At 30.4% G+C, this 11897-nt stretch overlaps 1 pseudogene; it reads left to right on the top strand.

Annotated features, from left to right (window-relative positions):
* The first annotated feature begins 1564 nt into the window (after positions 1 to 1564).
* On the top strand, positions 1565 to 2386 carry LOC131624140 (phosphoglycerate mutase-like protein 4; annotated as a pseudogene).
* The last annotated feature ends 9511 nt before the right edge of the window (positions 2387 to 11897 follow it).

Genomic DNA, 11897 nt, shown 5'->3' with positions numbered 1-11897 from the left:
ATTTTATGTTGACTCCTTGAACTTGAAACTGATTTTTTGTTTCTTGTATAAAAAACTTGATAATTTCTTCCAACTAGTTGTTTCTTTGTGTAGCCACTACATGCTATAGTGCAGAAAAACTAGGTGGAATCTGTGGTGATTGAGGCTTTAATTGATTTTGGGTATTACTCCAAGAAAAGTTTGGATGATTACGCCATCCAGGATTGTATGTGTTGCTGTAAAAAAATTTGTACTTTTGATTACCCACATAATTAACAAAAAATAAATTTGTTGAACATTCCTCAAACAAATGGGCTCCCGATACTAAACACATGCAACTTTAGATGCATCAGTCAAAACCTATACAGGTTCAAGAATTGTCGCGTCAAGAGGCTTCAATAATTTTCATCATTTGGTGAATTTGGCCCACTTGACCAGCAAGAGTTGTACTCTCAATGAACTTTTACATACTAGCTGGCTTCTTTGGAATTGATGTTGTAGATGTTGTAATGACTGGACATGGATAAGTGTTGTAAGTGTTAGACGAAGGTGACTTATCTAGAGGGGGTGAATAGATCTCCAATTAATTTTTTTGTTGAAAATATAGTTTTAAAATGTTTTTAACTATGGACAGCAGAACACGCTCGAATCAATTCGTCTAATTCGAACCGTTATCAGAAAACTCAAATATGCGTTAAAAATCTCTAAAATGCGCAATGATAATGAGAAGTTAATGAATCAATATGTTTCTACAATCGCCACAATCTGTTTGAATTAAAACACACAAGTAATCAATTTCCAATGAAATGATTTAAACAAATCTAAGTGAATCAATTTATCGAACACTTATTGTGCAGTCAATTTTGACTAGAATTTTCTTAAGGTTTTTTGTTATGAAATTCAATTACAATCACAAAGAGATTTAATAAAAGTGTTTCGCCCAATGCTCGACTGTTCACGGACTTGCACTTCATACCACAGATTCGAGCTTGTATTGGGTTATTTTTATTTAACCTAAAGCATTCAACTTTGCAATTACTTTTTCGGTTTTTCACTTGATTTTCAATCTGAGTGTTACCAATTTCATTATGTGTAGATAACATTGCGATTTTTGTTTGTTGATAATTGTGACATTATTAATGGTTGAAGGTTTCTGCAACACTCACGGTTAGTTCTTCGACAATCTTCTTTTCACTGTGTTTGTTAATAGTTTTGATATTAGTAAGGGTTGAAGTTTTCTGCAATGAGTTTTTTTTGGAGCAAGTCAGAGACCTTTTGTGGCTATTGTTGTTGTTGTTACTTCTTTCTCTACTGATGTGTCTGGTAAGTTTTCATTCCTTCCATCGTATCATGATTGTTCCACTTCAAATAGAGAGTTTTTAGCAAGTATATTAGAGATTGTTACTCATCAAGCCTTTTAGTTGTTTTCTTTTACTTTATGGGGAAATTTTTGAGTGATTCCAAAATTTGTTGGTTGACTCAAATATATTAAAGATTACTAATACATTTTTCAGTTTGACTCTCTTTACATGATGTTAGTGGTATAGTATTCCTCAATTAAGCTAAAAGTTAAGAACTAATATACATGAATATTGTGATGGTTGTCATTGCAATTGCAGTGTTATAAGCTTTGCGGTTGCGGAATTACCATTGTTATTGCGTACATTACGGTCACGCTGTTACAATTGAGATTGATGTCAATGTAGTTGTTGCGTTACAAGCATTGTGGTTGCTGCGTTACAAGCATTGTGGTTAAAGAATGTTTGTTATAACCATCTTCATCCAGATTATGCTGAAGATTGTTGTGGTTTGTCATGGTCAAACAATTTGGAATGCTGAAAGAAAAGTTTAGGTATGAGTGATAACTGATATCATGATGAAAATTTGCTTTGATTTTCCAATGTTCAATTCATATATAATACAACTATATATGTAAATTTAACAGGGACACTTAGATGTTGAATTGAATGAAGTAGGAAGAGATCAAGCACGTGTAGTAAGTTCTTTTTGTTGAAATCTCTCGTAATTTTATGTATAAACCAAATTGGCTACTTATATTTATTTAACTACTTCACGACCCAAATTTCTGTAAATTTTACAATAAAGGTGGCTGATAAACTATCTACAGGACCAAAGATCTTTGCAATATATTCTTCTGACTTGCAACGAGCTTTTGAAATTGCACATATCATTGCTTCTAAATGTGGAGTACTAGAGGTTTGATATATTAACTAAAATTATTTTATATACTGGTGACTGAATGTACTGATGTGAATTTCAGGTTGTCAAGGATTTTGACATACAAGAAAGACACAAGGGAGACCTTCAAAGTCTTTCTCATCTTGAAATAGCCAAGACTAATCCCATAAGTTACAAGGCTTTGATGTCCAATAATGAAGATAGATAAATCTCGGTAAGTACTATTGATAAACAACTTTGAATTATCATTTTGGCTAAACATAACTACTTTGTTTAAGGTTGACAATTGACCTTATAATTCATTGGTGTCTCAGGATAGGTTTTGATAACATAGACAATGAGTTTGATTATGAACTTGATGAAAATAATAGTTTATTGGAGATGGCTTTCTCACTAATTTGATTTTGATTGTTATTTTGTAGTTTATTGGAGCATGCAAGCATCCTCTAATGGTAATAGTTACAAAACCTTTACCAGGACAGGCACTGCGAAAATATTTTACAGGTACCCATCCTAAACCATAATACCTTCACATGGCTATAAAATTTGCGCTTGATATCACTCGAACTATGAATTGGCTGCATGCTAACGGGGTCATACATAGAGTTCTAAAACCTGGTATTATTATGAACGTGAAGTAGATTTTAATTATCGTCTATGCTTGATAACTTGATAAATTGTATGTAGACATTTTGTTTTGGCATTAATGATTGAATGATTGATCGATGTATATACTGATGAATTCTAAACTTAATAAGTGTTATGTTTTTTTTTTCAAAACTATGACAATGCAGACAAACTGATGCTTACAGCTAATAAGAAGTTTGTAAAACATGTTGATTTTCGTTCAGGATCCCTTGAAAAAGTTCCAGTGTAGTTCCTGTGTAGGAGACGCATTGGTTGCTGGTATTCGAGCAATTCCTACAACTGTCATAGCTTCTTCTTCAGAAAATGAAAATGTTGTACATTATGCTCTTCTTGGATTTAGATAAAAAAATTGTTACAAAATTGACTTGAAATGATCTTTTGTCAGTAGAAAATTTCCTATTTTGTAATTCTTGATTTATCTTATGCAGCAGATGTAACCAACATTTTTTCTTTTTCACCCTATTCACAGTTGTAATCCTCAACACAAAAAGGAGTCCATGAAGAAATATTTTCAACCACAACTCTAGGAAGAAGATTGATTAATTGGTATCATTAGAGACATCTTACATTCCGTGTGTACTTAAGGCCATTACAATTCTAATGATAGATATTTTATTTAAAAATCTATATGAAGATTATGATATGCGGAATTGAGTAATTTATACTACTTCATTGACCAAGGAGATTATGAGGATTTTGTTTTAGTCGGATTGGTAGTATCTCTGTGCATCATGTTAGCATGGCCTCCTTTAGAAATTGAAATTATACGAGCGAGAACAAAATTCTGGCTGTTTAGTTTTGATTGTAAAACAAGATAATATTTTTGTAGTCCTATACTCATTATCATCCTTCCATTTCTGAATATGTACATTGAATATGTACATTGGTTGCATATGTACATTAATTTATTCAACCAGTCAACTATTTTTCCACAAGAGTAATTATATATATTGCAATGACATGAACTCATTCGTTTCAAACTAAGAAGGTAGTATGTAGTACATAAAATTATTTATTGCACGGTGAAAGGTGAAAGTAAATTAGCAAAAAAAAAGAATGAGTGAGATTTTAATATACTTGAGTTACACGTTTATAATAAATTTTGATAGTTAGAGTAAGTCAAAGTTAATAAAATTTCAATAATTTTTCTCTCCTATAAAACAAGAAATTTTATGAAACGGGATCAATAAAACTATTGATTCAAATATTAAAAAAAATAGAAATTTTATCGAATATGTGAAAAGTATAGAATATAACTTATTTAAAATTTTCTTATTAATAAATTTTATTTTATTTTATTTTTAAAATGGCACGGGACACAATCAGTTACATCTAGATAAACTACTTAGTTGTAGACAAGAAAACGTTCATACATATTACTATTGATGTACATTTGAGGATAATTATGTTGTACAAAATAATTTTATACAGGAAAAATTAAACTACTGATCACAATTGTTTTTTTACAAATTATGTGTATAATAATTTTTCTTAACAATAAAAGTTTTGAAAAACTTATACAATTATCTTGCTGTCTATTTTCTTTCTTTTTTCCAATAATTTTTTTATTTTTTCTAATTTGTTTGAATTCTCATGACAAATTGGAGACATATCCGCGGTCCAAACCAGAACCCGTGCGGATGCACGGGTTTCCCACTAGTTTTTATGACGTTTATAAAATTTCATATAAATACTAGGTAAATACTATTGGTTTTAAAAATATGACCATTATATATACTAACTAGTAGAAGACCCGTGCGTCCGCACGGGTAATTCAAATCTTAAGATGAATAATGTATTACAAACGTAAAAAAAAAGTTTAAAAATTTGAATGAGGAATGTTAATTTAAGATTAACAAAATATAATATAGATGAAATGAATCTATATAAAGTAGATATGTAAAAAAAAAACATGGAAATACAATAGTCATTTCTTAGGTAATTCGATAAGGCTAAGTTGTTGGTGATATATAATTGTTATTATAAAATCACTAATAACTGAACATGATAAATTTATCAAATCACCACCATGATAAATTTAATATGTCTGATAACTACAAATATTTACAAATATGTCTGATAACTACAAATATTTACAAATATGACTAATAATTATAAACATTTATAAATATCACTGATAATTTTAAATATTTATAATATTTTGTTGTAAAAAAAAAAAGTTATTGTGGTGATAGTGTCCCGTGAAAATAGTGAGTTTATGTTAATTATAAATATTTATAATATTTTGTTGATTAAAATAAAAAAGGTATTGTGGTGATAGTGTCCCGTGAAAACTTCATAGATGAATATTTTTCAATTTTAAGTGGTATTTAATTTATTTAATTGCAATTATAAAATATGAAATAATAAATTTATTGTATAATACAATTTAGGTTATAAATTGTTCCAAACATCTCATATTCTATTCAAATAATAGAAGGAATTTTCATATTCTATTCAAATAATAGAAGGAATTGAAAAACTTAAAATTATAGAACTCAAATCTTCTAATGCCATAGGTATATATTAGATCATACGTAAGTTTAAACATTAGTTAGAAACATAATGAGTAATATTTTTAGTCTATTAAATTATATGATACAGTTTCTTATTATCAAAAGGTGATCTCCTTTATTTCTTTATGGCAACACCGTTTTTTATTAACTAATGAGTAATTTTTTAGTCTATTAACAACATATGATACTGGAAGAATGAATCAACTAATGAGTAATTTGTAAGAAACATTTATACATTAAATACTACATTATTTATGAAGAGATGCTTTAGTTAAATAAAAAAAAGTAAAATTGGAAATTACAGGTTTGGCTCAATATTCAACTGAATATCAGAATCAATTATCGTTTATAAATAATATTATTTAATTTAGAGTTGACATATAAAGTAAAATAGTAAATAGTAATAAAAGTTACAAAATTCACCTGTTAGGAAGGAATGATAATACTCCCTCCGTTTCATAATAAGTGTCCTATTTGAGTTTTGCGCGGTTCTTAAGAAAATAATCGAATGTGTTGGTTTTAATGATAAAGTTAATATCATTTACTAAAGTACCCTTATTTCTTATAGGTAGTAGAGTAGTTGGAAAACGTGAAAGTTAATAAATAGAGGTATAGTAGTGGAAAAAATTAATAAATGTTGCATTGATTTTCTAAAGAGACATTTATTTTGAGACATGAAAAAAGTGCAAATGAGACACTTATTATGAAACAGAGGGAGTAATCTTATACTCTACATATTCTTTAATTTCCATCAATCAATTTTTTTCATGAAGTGGATTCTACTAATTGCACTAACTTTATGACAAATTTCCATAGTGAAAATCTAAAATTTCATCATAAGAGCCACTAAGTTTAGGATCTGCTTGGTAGTACACAGTATCACCAGAGTCACTAACAAAATGATCTTTTATTCAAGCTCCTTATAAATTATCCAATATGGTGAAATGGATGAGGAGCAGATTTCTTTGGCTTTGTAATATTTTCCAAACACAGGCCTGGCTACCTCTCTGCAATATCTTCAATCAGAGAAAATCAACAATCACATGTATCTCCAAACACAGGCCTAGCTAGCTGCCTCTCTATAATATCTTTCTTTGGCTCTCTGTAATATTTTCCAAACACAGACCTGTCATAATTCAAAGACTCAATCACAATATTATATTATTTTATTGATACCTTTTGCATTGTAAAAATAAATATATTACAAATAGTAGGATTAGTATAAACTGACATGGGAAGCAGAAAAGCGGCCACAAGGCTGTGATCAGCAACATCATACAACAGACCTTGCAGACCTAGTATCATCAGTCAAGTCAAAAGCATGACACAATATTGAGAAGAGGGATTTTGAAACTGCATAAGTGAATATTTAAATAAGTGATATACAAATGAAAAAAATTGTAGTAATAATTAATCAGAAAAGGCTCTACTGAAGGCACTCTCGACATGTGAAAACGATAACAATAACAATATAAGTAACATATAATTAAGGCAATTGAATGACAACTATTATTGAAAAATAGAAGCATCAATATAATATTCACATAGAAACATCAATAGAATCAATAGAATGTGGCACATAAAAGCATGTCTCTAATATTAAATTCATCAAAAAAGAGTGCTTGACAATGAATTTAAAGGTATTAAACTCATAAAAAAAAGTCATTCTCCAATGTATGTTTATACTATTATTGTTAAAAGTTATTCCCACCAAAATAGTTAAAAAAAATATTAGTCTGGTTAGTAGAGATGGACTAATTAGTTAGTTTGCCCATGTTTTCATGATAAGTGTGAGTTATCAAAAAGATATATTGATGGACACATTGGCGAGGCTGATTGCTAAAGAAATACATTGACATGACAATTACTACTACTTGCAGGTATTGAGAAAAAGACAGACTTTTTAACATGCAGAGATTTGTGTACTTTTATGTCAGCTCTAGTTTTTTACTTTTAATCACCATACTTCACAATCTATAAACAACAAAAAAAGTTAAATGATTATGAGCAAAAGTACAAGTTATTACAAAATCAGTCTATAATCTCAAATTTAAATGTATAATATTAAATTATCAATGATATTTATTGAATAAAGTTGTAACAAAATCAATATAGCCTATCACATACAATCATTTACAACATGGTTATGATTTTGAATAGAAATACAAAAGTGAAAAGTACAATAGGGACATATTTTAAAGTATATATATATATATATATATATATATATATATATATATATATATATATATATATATATATATATATATATATATATATATATGAGAAGTTTTCATTATTTTTTATGCAATAATCCAAAAGTCCAAGTAAATTTAGATGTTGTAGTCTTGCCATAAGCATGATCTAATTTTTACAATGTAAGTCTTTCCTTGCTGAGGTTAATATTGTTTACAATGTACTGGATACGATGTAGCTCATGTTGGATGCTTGGATCAGTGTGGTTGTAGTGTCTAGCTATGTTCCTTGTTGGAGTAGTAAGAGAGTTTTAACACAGGCCTATGCAGAAGAAATTAAACATGATACCTTTTTTTAATAAACACTTAACATGATATTTCACATGAAGAATTCCTATTTGGTTCACTATTATGTTCGAAAACATCCGACATTCTAACTATGTCTTCCTTCTCATAAATCAGTACTTTGTCTTGAGGATAAATCATGTAGCTTTTATTTTAAAAAATCACCACAATTTTAGTTCATTGAGAAAATTAATACAAACTAAGAAAAGGATAAGAAATTGATAAATAACATGCACAAGAATTTGAATTGAAGTACCAGTTTCTCATACTACATGGTTGTGGAATTTATCTTTTCTTGCTGCTCCACAAAAGCATGTCTTTGAATGATAAAAATGTGGTTTCCAATCTGGTTTCTAATTCAAGTGTAATGTATAATATCACCAATGTCATTGACAGTAATGTATAATGTCTTTTCAAGCCATTGTTTGCTAGACAATGAACTTCAAAATACTTACTTGGGATGGAATGCCTTGGCATTTACAAGATAGATGATATCCCTTCCAGCTTCAGATTCTCTGTGACACTTGAATGCATATATTTATATAGTTTAAAAGCGAATGAGGCATTATGAAGAAGATATAAATGAAGTAAAAGATAAAAGTTTTGAAGTGGTAGAAATGATTAGCATAAAGCTAATAACCAATACTTCTTTGCCTGGCTAGCTTCAAAGAGGTCAAAGAATTCCATTGCAACCCGCCCTTCAACAGAACTAAGTGCATATCTTGTAAAAAGCCAAAAAGTTGTAATGAACTGCAACGGAAACCAATATCAAAACAAAACAGCACCTGATTCGAAATCAAATGCAAACTCAGGCTGAACCAAAACTCACCCCTATTGATTTAAAGCAAAATCCTATGTTGACAAAAACAGATAAAATAGAAATATGAGGGAAAGGTAAAATTATGAACCAAACAGTTATGCGGTGAAACCGTTGAGGAAAACGAAATCGCCACCAAACAATTGGGGAAAACGAAATCATGGAGGAACATAGATCCAAGCCATTGAGAAGCTCCAATTCGAAGGTGTGGGTTTACGTCACTTTTGCAATGTTGCCGCACTGTTGCAATGTCATTTGTTGACAAAAATTAAGGAAGAAGATGACAGTTAAATTCATTTAAAACAGAAACAACAACATAAAGATAAACAAAAGGAAGCATACATGGTAGAACCCACTTCGTAAAAATCAGTTTCCAAAAACCATGCTATCTTTTTGGATCAGTTATAAACATCACTATATAAACATGTAAATATAAATCATTTGGCAAATCTGAATAAAAAACAATTGTTCAACAAAATTAACTACAAACAACCTTGTAAGTAAAATCAATCCTTAAACAACACTTAACTACAAATAACAGTATAAAAATTTAAACTTTATGTGTTTTGAACATCATTAGACCAAAACAAATCATAATAACCAAAATGGAAACACAAATGTCATGTATAAGTAAAATGAAATGTTGAAAATCTAAAATGTGAAACACAAATGTGAATAAAACATGAAGATGAAGATGAAGGGGCAGAGCAATGGGAGAGAAGGGATAGTCCATATTTGTGATGAACACCATAAAAATCAGAACTTTAACATCAGTAAACAAAATCAGTAGAAAGAGAACTATAAAAATCAGTACTTTATGTGTTTTCTACATTTTAAACACCATTTTGGAAAAGAAAGTCACAAATGTTTTGGAAAAGAAACTCACGAAAATCAGCTTCGAAAGTTATAACATGAAGAAGAAGAAGAGAGAAGGGTTAAACGCAGAGATTTCATTACCTATGGAAACCGAAGAACTGTGATGAGATGTTGCCTGGTGGATGAGGAAATAGTGCTTCGGCGTAGACAAAGGAGAGAGCAGGGAGGATGAAGAATGAATGTAAAGGAGAGATTGAGAGAGAAATGGCCACTTGTTATAAACCGTTTGTCTACCGTGTAACAGGAGGAAATGAGAGGGAAATGTTGAAATTCAGTATTCCTCAATGGTTTAATGGTAGATAGGAAAAAAGCAATAGAAACATTGAGAAAATGGTGCCACTTGTAACAATGGGTACATTTGATTGGTCTATTAGTAGTTTGATTTAGCAAATTACCAAGATGGGCATTTGTTAGTGCAAAGTTTTAAAAGCAAAAGGGCAATTAAGGGAGTTAATAGGCATATTATAATCTTAGTTAGGTAGTTGATTGCACCCCTGAAATTTAAAAATGATCAACAAATTATAATGTAGCATGTCAGGGGACACCTTTGCATTAATAGGTGTCGTGTCAAAAGTCTTCGGATTGGGATTCATGGGTTGTAGTCCCTCTTTTCTTGCTTCAACCAAAGGAGTCTCTGTTGCATGAACTTAGTGCTTCTATTTTGGCGCTTCAAAAGACTTCAAATTATTCCTTTGTCGGTCTTGTTTTTGTTTACTTGGTACTTCATATTCTTTTCCACTCCTCAATGAAATGAACTTACAATTTCAACGCTCTTGGTTCCCGAAGTAGATGCAAATGTTTCCGTAGAAATTGGGAGTTATCCCATGGCTCTTGCATTGAGTGTAGAAGTTATCTACCCAACCTGGTATTCTACAATTTTATGTTGACTCCTTGAGCTTGAAACTGATTCTTTGTTTCTTGTATAAAAAACTTGATAATTTTTTCCAACTAGCTGTTTCTTTGTGTAGCCACTACATGCTTTAATGCAGAAAAACTAGGTGGAATCTATGGTGATTGAGGCTTTAATTGATTTTGGGTATTAATCCAATAAAAGTTTGGATAATTACGCCATCCAGGATTGTATGTGTTGATGTAAAGATTTTTGTATTTTTGATTACCCACATAATTAACAAAAACTAGGTTTGCTGAACATTCCTCAAACAAATGGGCTTCCCATACTAAACACTTGCAACTTTAGATGCATCATTCACAACCTAGACAGGTTCAAGAATTGGCGCGTCAAGAGGCTTCTACAATTTTCATCATTTGGTGAATTTGGCCCACTTGACTAGCAAGAGTTGTACTCTCAGCGAACTTTTACATACAAGCTTGCTTCTTTGGAATTGATGTTATAGATGCTATAATGACTGGACATTGGTAAGTGTTGTAAGTGTTATACGAAGGCGACTTATCTAGAGGGGAGTTAATAGATCTCCAATTAATTTTTTTTGTTGAAAATACAGTTTTAAAACAATTTTAACTATGGACACCAGAACACGCCCGAATCAATTTGTCTTATTCGAACCGTTATCAGAAAACTCGAATATGCATTAAAAATCGCTAAAACATGCAATGATAATGATAAGTTATTGAATCAATATGTTTCTACGATCACCACAATCCGTTTGAATTAAAATACGCAAGTAATCAATTTCCAATAAAATGATTTAAACAAAATTAAGTGAAGCAATTTATTGAACACTTATTGTGCAGTTAATTTTGACTAGAATTTTCTTAAGGTTTTTTTGTTATGAAATTCAATTACAATCACAAAAATTGTAATCAACACAACAAAACATTTTTGAGACAATAACGAATCAATTTAATTGTATCAATTACACAATTTTAGAATTCAATAATTTGCTATTGAAAGTAAATGAGAGAGATAGAGAGTGGACACGAGAATTTGTTTAGGTGGTTCACCAATCGTCCTCGATATGGCTACTTCTGCCCTTAATTCCAGAGGAATTGAGATAATCAATCTTACTTTGCAAAATTTGTTTACAAGAGAAATGTAGCATTCCAACCCTACAAACCCTATATTTGATGTTGATCATAACACTTTCTCTTCCCTTGATTAGTTTGATTAAGTCACTCAGCAATACCAATATGATCCACCATCTCGCGCTACTCCTTTGCAAGAAACCACCATTCTTCAAAGCTTTCACTCAGTCGAATCCAAATTGAAAGTTGTTGTCACCCAAGATTTCCAATCGATTCACCGTCTCACGCTACTCCTTTACAAGAACCTCTCATTCTTTAAAGCTTTCACTCGAACGAATCTGAATTGAAAAAATCTTGTACAAGCCCCTAAATCCACAC

The sequence above is a fragment of the Vicia villosa genome, unplaced genomic scaffold (assembly GCF_029867415.1).
Source record: "Vicia villosa cultivar HV-30 ecotype Madison, WI unplaced genomic scaffold, Vvil1.0 ctg.000106F_1_1, whole genome shotgun sequence".
Classification (NCBI taxonomy): domain Eukaryota; kingdom Viridiplantae; phylum Streptophyta; class Magnoliopsida; order Fabales; family Fabaceae; genus Vicia; species Vicia villosa.
Note: the sequence above shows the minus strand (reverse complement) of the source record. Positions and strands in the feature narration are given on the sequence as shown.